Raw genomic sequence first — 9477 nt, forward strand, 5'->3', positions numbered from 1 at the left:
GACTCTCGGCACTCCTCGCTGCGCCGCTGTCTAGCAGAAGTGCAGTAATGGCCTCCCGTCGCTCGCCCGGCTTCCTCGCTGGACGGACGCCATTTTGCGCGCGCTTATTCGCGCTGCCCGAGACGTTCGAGCACAAGCCCCAGCGCGCGGCAGTTCTTGCTCTCGTCACTGCGCCAACTGGGCTGTCGTGGACTTCGTAGCTACGGATTCACGGAAGTTTTCCCGCGCACCTCGGCGTGCCCACACCATTCCTTTTGGAACTGATGCCGCGGCGGTGCATCGCAAGTCCTTAACGCAGCTCCACGGCCCTACTGATGCCGCTGTTCGAGGCGGCGTTCGCGGCAGCGGAGTTCGTGGCAATACATAGCTTGCACCGACGTCACATCCGGTGGCCGTCGGTAGCGAGTCGGCCATGCTGCCGAACCACTGCCAGACCGCCTCTAGCTTTCCGCTGCCTATGTTAGCTCGCAACGTGTCGGTTCTCGTCCATCCGTAGATTCGGTATGGCTTTGTGTGCCACCCTTGGCTGCTACGACCGTAGCGGCAGCTCCAGGCGAAAGAAGAAGCCGTTTAACACGAACTTCATCTGCATTCGTAAGATAATCGTAGGCATGCAAGTGCGAGCGCTCCATGACACAGTACGAATCTGCGCGAGCTGTGGCTAGCTCGCATTAAGCGCGATGATTTGGACCCCGACAACCCAAATTTAATTGTGTGCGGAGTGCACTTTGTGACAGGTAAGAGGCTTGTGTCGTCAACTTAATGTTTACGATGTAGCGAACCACGACGGCCGCGCCTGACGCCGCCTAGGCCGATCGCTGCCGGAGCGCCGACGACGACGAAGCGTCGCTGAAAGACGAAGTGCCGCCGCTCTGCACGAGATCGCTTGGGTTGGACTGGCCGTCTTCTGCGCTGCCCGCCGTTCTGCTCGCCGTTTTGTGTCGCCCGCTGTCAACACCACGCCTTGTACCATTTGTGCAGAAACCCCCTTTCAACGAAAACGTGGGAAGCAATGGCTACACTCTTGAATGTTGCTGTTTTGATTAACGCCATCCAATTTGTCTGAAAACACAAACCCAGACTGGGTCCCGTGTCGCTGCATCCTAGCTACAGCACTAGGCAAGCCTTTTCGGATCGCCACGACCGCAGCGAGCAATGACTGCAGAGAAAGCGGCGTGCCGAGGCCGAGCTTTTCGTCTCGTTGCTTGCGCATCGCAGACAGGCTTCACACCCACCTGCTGTAGAAATCATTGTGTGGCCCCATTGATTCGAAGGCTTTCATTTCTTCCAACTTCACAAAGCTGGAAGGAGTACACGATATCCCCCGTGGGCCACTTCGAGGAACACATCAACGCCCATCGTCGCGTCGACTCCCGGTCGCAGCGTGTACGGATCTGTATCGTCGCAAATTTTCACTTTGTCTGCGTAGCGTACACGCGCCGATCGAATAAATTCACACCAGTAGCCTGCACTGAATGGTTCATTCGTCTCTGGAGTAGGCATCGCACTCTAAGGATAAGAAAATAATCCAAAGTGTCCGAGGAGTGGTCCGGCATCGCAGGGCAGACGGGCGGGGACGGCCGAATGGTTCGGCAGCATGGCCGCAAGCGTTTGATGGAGGCGGAAGTGACGACACGTACCCTGCGTTCCTCAGCGCCTCCGACGACTGCAGCACGTTGGTGGTGGCAGCGTGGCCGTCTACTACGGTCTGAGGCGGGAAGGACCTTCGGATCCCCACCACTCTCTTTCTGCGAGTGCCTATGGATTAGCCTGCTCTACCTACTTCGCCACCGCGCAGCCATCCTGCCGCAGCGGTATATAGGTTGCACGTGACGTCACTTCCGCCCCCCATCAAGCGCTTGCGGCCATGCTGCCGAACCATTCGGCCGTCTCCGCCCGTCCGTCCTGCGATGCCTGGCCACTCCTCGGACGCTTTGGATTATTTTCTCATCTTTCGGGCGCGATGCCTACTCCACAGATGAATGAACCATTCAGTGCAGGCTACTGCTCTGAACTTATTCGATCGGCGCGCGTACGCTCCGCACAAAAAGTGAAAATTTGCGACGATATAGGTCCGTACACGCTGCGACCGGGAGTCGACGCGGCGATGGGCGTTGATGTGTTCCCTGAAGTGACCCAGGGGGATATCGTGTACTCTTTCCAGCTTTGTGTAATTGGAAGAAATGAAAGCCTTCTAATCAATGGAAGCACACAACGATTTATACAGTAGGTAGGTGAGAAGCCTGTCTGCGATGCGCCTACGAGACGAAAAGCTCGGCCTCGGCGTATACCGCTTTCTCTGCCGTCATTGCTCGCTGCGGTCGCGGCGATCCGAACCGGCTTGCCTAGTGCTGTAGCTAGGATGCAGCGACGCGGGACCCAGTCTGGGTTTGTGTTAGACAAATCGGATAGGGCCAACAGCAACATTCACTTCAGGGTATAACCATTGCTTCCCACGTTTTCGCAAAGATTTAGTTGATGACACAAGCCTCTTACCTGTCACAAAGTGCGCTCCGCACACAAGTAAATTTGAGTTATCGGGGTCCAAATCGTCGCGCTTAATGCGAGCCAGCCGCAGCTCGCGCAGATTCGTACTGAGTCATGGAGCGCCCGCACTTGCATGCCTCCGATTATCTGACGAATGCAGATGAAGTTCGAGTTAATCGGCTTCTTGTTTCACCTCGACCTGTCGCTACGGTCGGAGCAGCCAAGGGTGGGACACAAAACCATACTGAATCTACGGATGGACGAGAACCAACACGATGCGAGCTAACATGGGCAGCGGTAAGCTAGAGGCGGTCTGGCGGTGGTTCGGCAGCATGGTCGACTAGCAGCCGACGGCCACCGGATGTGACGTCGGTGCAAGCTATGTATAGTTTGTGCAGTGTTCGCGTGGTTATATTGACTCTCTCCCACTGGATTAATCGTGCCTTGATCTCGACTCCCAAGCTGGACTGTGCCGCATGCGCGGTCTGCCGCACCATGGATGCAGCGCGCCACCGCACGTTCTACCTGAGCACGTTCACCTTCCCGCCTGGCTCCAAGCAGTCTTATCCCCACACTTAGTGACAAGAAAATAAAACTTCCAGGATCGTTACGAGGGTGTAACGCGTATGTTTGAGCGCTCGCTGTGCTGTGAGAAGGCGCAGCACAGAAGCCTGCATTTAATTTATGGTTTCAGCTGTTGCAGCCTTGTATTTCATCCCTGGGTTTCCGTAGGCAACGTTGTCAAGGTATGTTGGTTTATTTTAATTAATTATTTAATTAATTTATTTATTTAAGCGTACTGCAGGCCCTTTTCGCACTTTTTTATTTTCGCCTTTAGAACTAATATTTTTTTTTCTGTTTTGATAACACGTCGCTGAAGCTTGCTCCGAGTCTCTAAGCGTGAGGGGGGTTTCAACTTGAAGAAAATCCGTGACCTGAAATTGCGTGTCTGCAGCGTACGCCCATTTCGTCTTTTCTTTTGTCACCCAAGTTGCTCTTTACATACGTTTGCTTTTGCGTGTGCATATCTGCTTTTGTAGCCCTTAGAATGCTCGTTTAAGGTGCATCAACTTTCAGCCTGTATTCTGTTTTACTTGCTTCATATTGCAGATTTCTCAGGGCTGGAGAAAAAAGTGGCCATCATTATATGCATGGCGCCGTAGTGTTATGTACCCATTGTGTATTGAAAGGTGCCTAAGTTTGCGTCTGCTGTTTGTATTCATTCAAATTTGCGCCGTTGAACGTAAGTTTTGTTCGGCACGGACTTTCAATTCGGTCTGTATTGTTTTTCTTTGACTGAAACATGAATGCATTTTGATTGTGGTGGTGTATGGTGCGGTCGCCGGCATGGACGACAGGATGCAATTCGTGCTAAGAGCACAGCTAGTAAACTGAAATTACTTCTGTATGGCGCTGCTATTTGCTCTTATATGGGCCAAATCGGGTGACTTTTTGAGTTCATATTTCCTTTGTGTGCAAAATGCTAGGACATTTCACGTAAACGGATAAGTGCAGAACGGCCGAGCCATTCAGACGGGTGGAAAGGTGGATTACACCACCTGTAACGTAAGTATGCACCTGAAATTTGGCACATATGTGCGCTTGGATGCCTGCAGGCTGCATGAAAAAGGAGGAGTAATTTTATTGAACCAGAGCCGAGAAATCGAGCATTAACCTTTTGGGGGTTTCCATATGACGCACAACTTTTTGGACATTGCTAGTTGTGGGGACGTTTTTTAGATGTGTTCGGGAAAAATGAGCACCTCCTGGGGAGATTCCAGATGTCCCGATGAGTCATTTTTGGGAGATTTTGAGGAGGTTTTGTGTTTGTTGGGGAGAGCCATGGTCTCGCCCGACGAGTGACAAATCCAGCCTTCTAAAAACACCGGTTTATTCCGGATACACAAAAAGCACTTTGCACAGACACAACATTAGATGACATTACAGTTTCAATATAAACATATTTTAAACTCCGTGCCTGTGAAACAAAGGACAATACACAAATTCTCAGAAGCTAAAAATTTAAAGTTTAAAGTAGGAATATGAACAATTCATGCATCTTTCGAAAACATAAACGGAGACAGAAATAGGAGTCAAGGCACAGAAGTTGTAACAGCGAAGCGGCAACGCAGGAAATTGAGGGCCGATTTAATGGGAGGGGCTAATTCGAGCTCATGGACAGTGGCAGTTTAAAAAAAGCTGGCGTATTTTACTATAATGAAATGCACGGTCTTCACATTATACAAAGGGTACGGAACTATCCATAATGTGTTTCTTCGCACAGTAGACCTCAGAATAAAGTCGTTCGCGACGTAACTGAGTTTTGTTTTGCGGGTGAGCGCTTTGTACCTATGGAGAAATGGCATGTGATTTTATCAAGCTTGTCCCATTGGTGACCTCGAGGTATGTTTTGACGCGACGGAGGTACGAAAACGATCTCAGAGATAAGCATGATGCAATGCAATAGACAAAGCAGTTTTGACAAGCTTAGCCACCTCGGACAAAAGATCTCGCAGCTGCTCACTGTTATTGCCAGAAAGCCTAACAACGTCCCGAAATGTCTTCAAGGGTGCATTGCGCTGACTTGCAATATCTGTGGCCCTACTACGGTGAAGGTTGAGCGGTTCAGGCTCAAGATCTTGCCCGTAGTATTCCCAACGTGCAGTCAACATTTGCTTTCATAAACTGCTCAATCTCTGCCCTGTGCTGCCACATATCTGGTGGATACCTGTCGTTTAGCAACGATTGTGTCGTGTCCACCACCTCGTAGAACCGCTGACGGTGCATGTCTTCGAACGAAGGAAATACGTGAGGTAGAGACCCGTCGTCATACCGCCGTGGAGCCTTCGTTTTTTGTTGTTGTTGCTGCCTTAATGATATGGCATATACCCACGATGGCGGATAGGCCAGAGTGCAGTGAGAAGAGCCAAAAGAAGAGGGTAAATTGGTGACAAGTTAATGGTTTAGCTTTGGGTAAGAAATGACATAAATTATGGTGAACTAATAATAATATTATTATTAAAAACAATAAAGAAAAATAAACAGGTCACACGATTAGAGAATTTAATTCACGAAAACTCCTGAAAGATCTTTTTTAAAAGGCCGAAATTTTGGATACCATTAGCAAGGGAATTTGCCGGTAGCTATCATGTAATTGTGGAGGTATTCACGTATTCACAAACCTGATGCAGTGCAAAACCTCTGCCGGTAGCACCGAAGGAGAGAAGAAGCGGGACCGACAAAGTGTGTACCGACCGGGTAATGAGAATTTCTAGATGCGTCCGTCTCTGATGCGCAAACCTCAGGCAAGAGAGTAGGAAATGCTCCAATGTTTCTACTGCTTCACAAGACGCACAAAGGTTTGAGGGTCTGAACCCGCATCTGCATAAGTAAAGATTTAAGCGGGGGATCCTGCACCACATCATAGTCATCGCTACCTGACAGTGCAGGGATGTACACGCACGAACCTTCCATAGGCACATGAGATCTTTGTAGTCAGCGGTATAGAGCAAGGGATCGTTGCATGTGGCGGTTATATGCTCATAACGCTGAAAACGAGACATTCCGAAAAGAATGAGATTAGGGACGCTACAGGTGACAGGTCCATTGAGAGCTAATTTTGCCAAGAAGCCCACTGTATCGTGTTAAAAAATGCCGCAGTGACTTGGGATCCAAACGAAGCGCACCTCTTTCTCCCATTCAGGAATGAAAAACTTTAGTGAACGGCTCGAAAGGACGTACCTTGTTATCTCCAGCGCCAACAAAACAGAGAGGCAATGTGAGGAAAATATCACCTGGGAAACATTGGAGAGGATTTTTAAAGCAGCCAACCCAGGAGCCATAAACTTCGCTAGAAATATGGGCCTGTAATCCGGGACTCAAATTGAAAAGCTCCAAGAGAGAGACTGAAAAAACACAAACCGCTGCCTTGTGGCCGGCCCCGGACGTATTTGTAGCAATCACAGTGTGATGTGGGAAATTACCAAGATGATGAGAGAGAAGACCAGTTAGTGCCCTGGCAGGCAGATGCTTCGCATTAGGGGGGAACATATAATCAAAAGCAATACTCACAGGGGACGTCGCATAAACTTCTCTACGCACAAAACTGAGATCTAAACCAATGTTCCATAAAATGTTGTGAGTAAAACTTAAGGGAGGCGGAACCTTGGCCAATGATGAGTGAGAAAGAGTTCCGGGTGGGAGACAAAAATAGGTGTAGCCACACCAAGAGCTGACTCAAATGCCCGTAAGAAAATCCTATGACAGTTAAAAGGCGGAAACGGAGTTAAGGTCGGGAATTTGAACCTCCAGGTATAGGACTGCGGTGGCAACTGGTTCAGGGAGACCTAGGCAGAGGCGCAGTGCGCGCATTTCTAACAGCAGCAACAGATGAAGCACGTATTTAAGGGAGCCAGAAAACAGTATGCCGCCCAGTTCGACAATAGGTCTTACCTAGGCTTTGTAAAGAAGTAGAAGCGTGTCCCGGTACATGCGAAATTTCCAATTACTTATTCGTAGTAGCCTACCAAGTGCACGCTCACCTTTCTCAAAGTTAGTCTCGATGTGGGGCCGCCAATCCATACTATTGTTACGAAGAAGAAGAGGGAAGTGGCGCGGGACGGAGCGCTCGCGCCAGGCCCACAGCCATCAAACCATATTATGGTCTATCATCATGTCGCCCTTTTCCTTGGCTTGCCACCTCGTAACACTATAATCATAAATAACGCCTGGATATATACCTGAAGAATTCCACCTGTGGTATATTGTCGAGCCACTACTTTTGTCCACATTCAATACAAAATTTTTGTTATCAAGCCAAACCTCGAGTGCATTGAGGTAAGCCTGGAGAGAACGATATAGGGCATGAATGTCGTTGCAGAGGAAAAGAAGTCTATGTCGTCTGTGTAAACCAAATATTTAGGGGAATCCTCCAAGGTGGAGTAGATTTGTAATAAGGGAGTAATTACTCATTGACGTCCACCCGAGCGCAGCCATACGGCCACAAAGGAAAGCTATACAGCTTTCACAGAAACTTCGTAGTTAAAGAAAAATTCGTCCTGGTCCGGGGTTCGTACCCGGGACCAACGCTACACCGGAGCAGTCGCTCTACCAATTGAGCTAACCGGGACGGCAAGCTTATGGTAGGGCGAGAGCGAATTGATCTATAACTCGAAGTGGGAACAGTGTTGACCAAATATTTAGGGGAATCCCCCAAGGTAGAGTAGATTTGTAATAAGGGAGTAATTACTCATTGACGTCCACCCGAGCGCAGCCATACGGCCACAAAGGAAAGCTATACAGCTTTCACAGAAAAATTCGTCCTGGTCCGGGGTTCGAACCCGGGACCACTGCTACACCGGAACAGTCGCTCTACCAATTGAGCTAACCGGGACGGCAAGCTTATGGTAGGGCGAGAGCGAATTGATCTATAACTCGAAGTGGGAACAGTGTTGACCAAATATTTAGGGGAATCCCCCAAGGTGGAGTAGATTTGTAATAAGGGAGTAATTACTCATTGACGTCCACCCGAGCGCAGCCATACGGCCACAAAGGAAAGCTATACAGCTTTCACAGAAACTTCGTAGTTAAAGAAAAATTCGTCCTGGTCCGGGGTTCGAACCCGGGACCACCGCTACACCGGAGCAGTCGCTCTACCAATTGAGCTAACCGGGACGGCAAGCTTATGGTAGGGCGAGAGCGAATTGATCTATAACTCGAAGTGGGAACAGTGTTGACCAAATATTTAGTGGAATCCCCCAAGGTGGAGTAGATTTGTAATAAGGGAGTAATTACTCATTGACGTCACCCCGAGCGCAGCCATACGGCCACAAAGGAAAGCTATACAGCTTTCACAGAAACTTCGTAGTTAAAGAGAAATTCGTCCTGGTCCGGGGTTCGAACCCGGGACCACCGCTACATCGGAGCAGTCGCTCTACCAATTGAGCTAACCGGGACGGCAAGCTTATGGCAGGGCGAGAGCGAATTGATCTATAACTGGAAGTGGGAACAGTGTTGACCAAATATTTAGGGGAATCCCCCAAGGTGGAGTAGATTTGTAATAAGGGAGTAATTACTCATTGACGTCCACCCGAGCGCAGCCATACGGCCACAAAGGAAAGCTATACAGCTTTCACAGAAACTTCGTAGGTAAAGAAAAATTCGTCCTGGTCCGGGGTTCGAACCCGGGACCACCGCTAGACCGGAGCAGTCGCTCTACCAATTGAGCTAACCGGGACGGCAAGCTTATGGTAGGGCGAGAGCGAATTGATCTATAACTCGAAGTGGGAACAGTGTTGACCAAATATTTAGGGGAATCCCCCAAGGTGGAGTAGATTTGTAATAAGGGAGTAATTACTCATTGACGTCCACCCGAGCGCAGCCACACGGCCACAAAGGAAAGCTATACAGCTTTCACAGAAACTTCGTAGTTAAAGAAAAATTCGTCCTGGTCCGGGGTTCGAACCCGGGACCACCGCTACACCGGAGCAGTCGCTCTACCAATTGAGCTAACCGGGACGGCAAGCTTATGGTAGGGCGAGAGCGAATTGATCTATAAATCGAAGTGGGAACAGTGTTGACCAAATATTTAGGGGAATCCCCCAAGGTGGAGTAGATTTGTAATAAGGGAGTAATTACTCATTGACGTCCACCCGAGCGCAGCCATACGGCCACAAAGGAAAGCTATACAGCTTTCACAGAAACTTCGTAGTTAAAGAAAAATTCGTCCTGGTCCGGGGTTCGAACCCGGGACCACCGCTACACCGGAGCAGTCAATGAGTAATTACTCCCTTATTACAAATCTACTCCACCTTGGGGGATTCCCCTAAATATTTGGTCAACACTAGCTGTTCCCACTTCGAGTTATAGATCAATTCGCTCTCGCCCTACCATAAGCTTGCCGTCCCGGTTAGCTCAATTGGTAGAGCGACTGCTCCGGTGTAGCGGTGGTCCCGGGTTCGAACCCCGGACCAGGACGAATTTTTCTTTAAC

The 9477-nt window shown here is 49.5% G+C and overlaps 1 non-coding gene across 1 annotated transcript; it reads right to left on the reverse strand.

The window, feature by feature from the left end:
• Positions 1-8367: 8367 nt before the first annotated feature.
• On the reverse strand, positions 8368-8441 carry TRNAI-GAU (transfer RNA isoleucine (anticodon GAU)). The gene has a single exon. It is a non-coding gene; the product is annotated as a tRNA-Ile (tRNA).
• Between the last annotated feature and the right edge of the window lie 1036 nt (positions 8442-9477).

Source organism: Amblyomma mixtum, chromosome 5 (genome assembly GCF_055824585.1).
Source record: "Amblyomma mixtum isolate Tamu chromosome 5, ASM5582458v1, whole genome shotgun sequence".
Lineage (NCBI taxonomy): Eukaryota > Metazoa > Arthropoda > Arachnida > Ixodida > Ixodidae > Amblyomma > Amblyomma mixtum.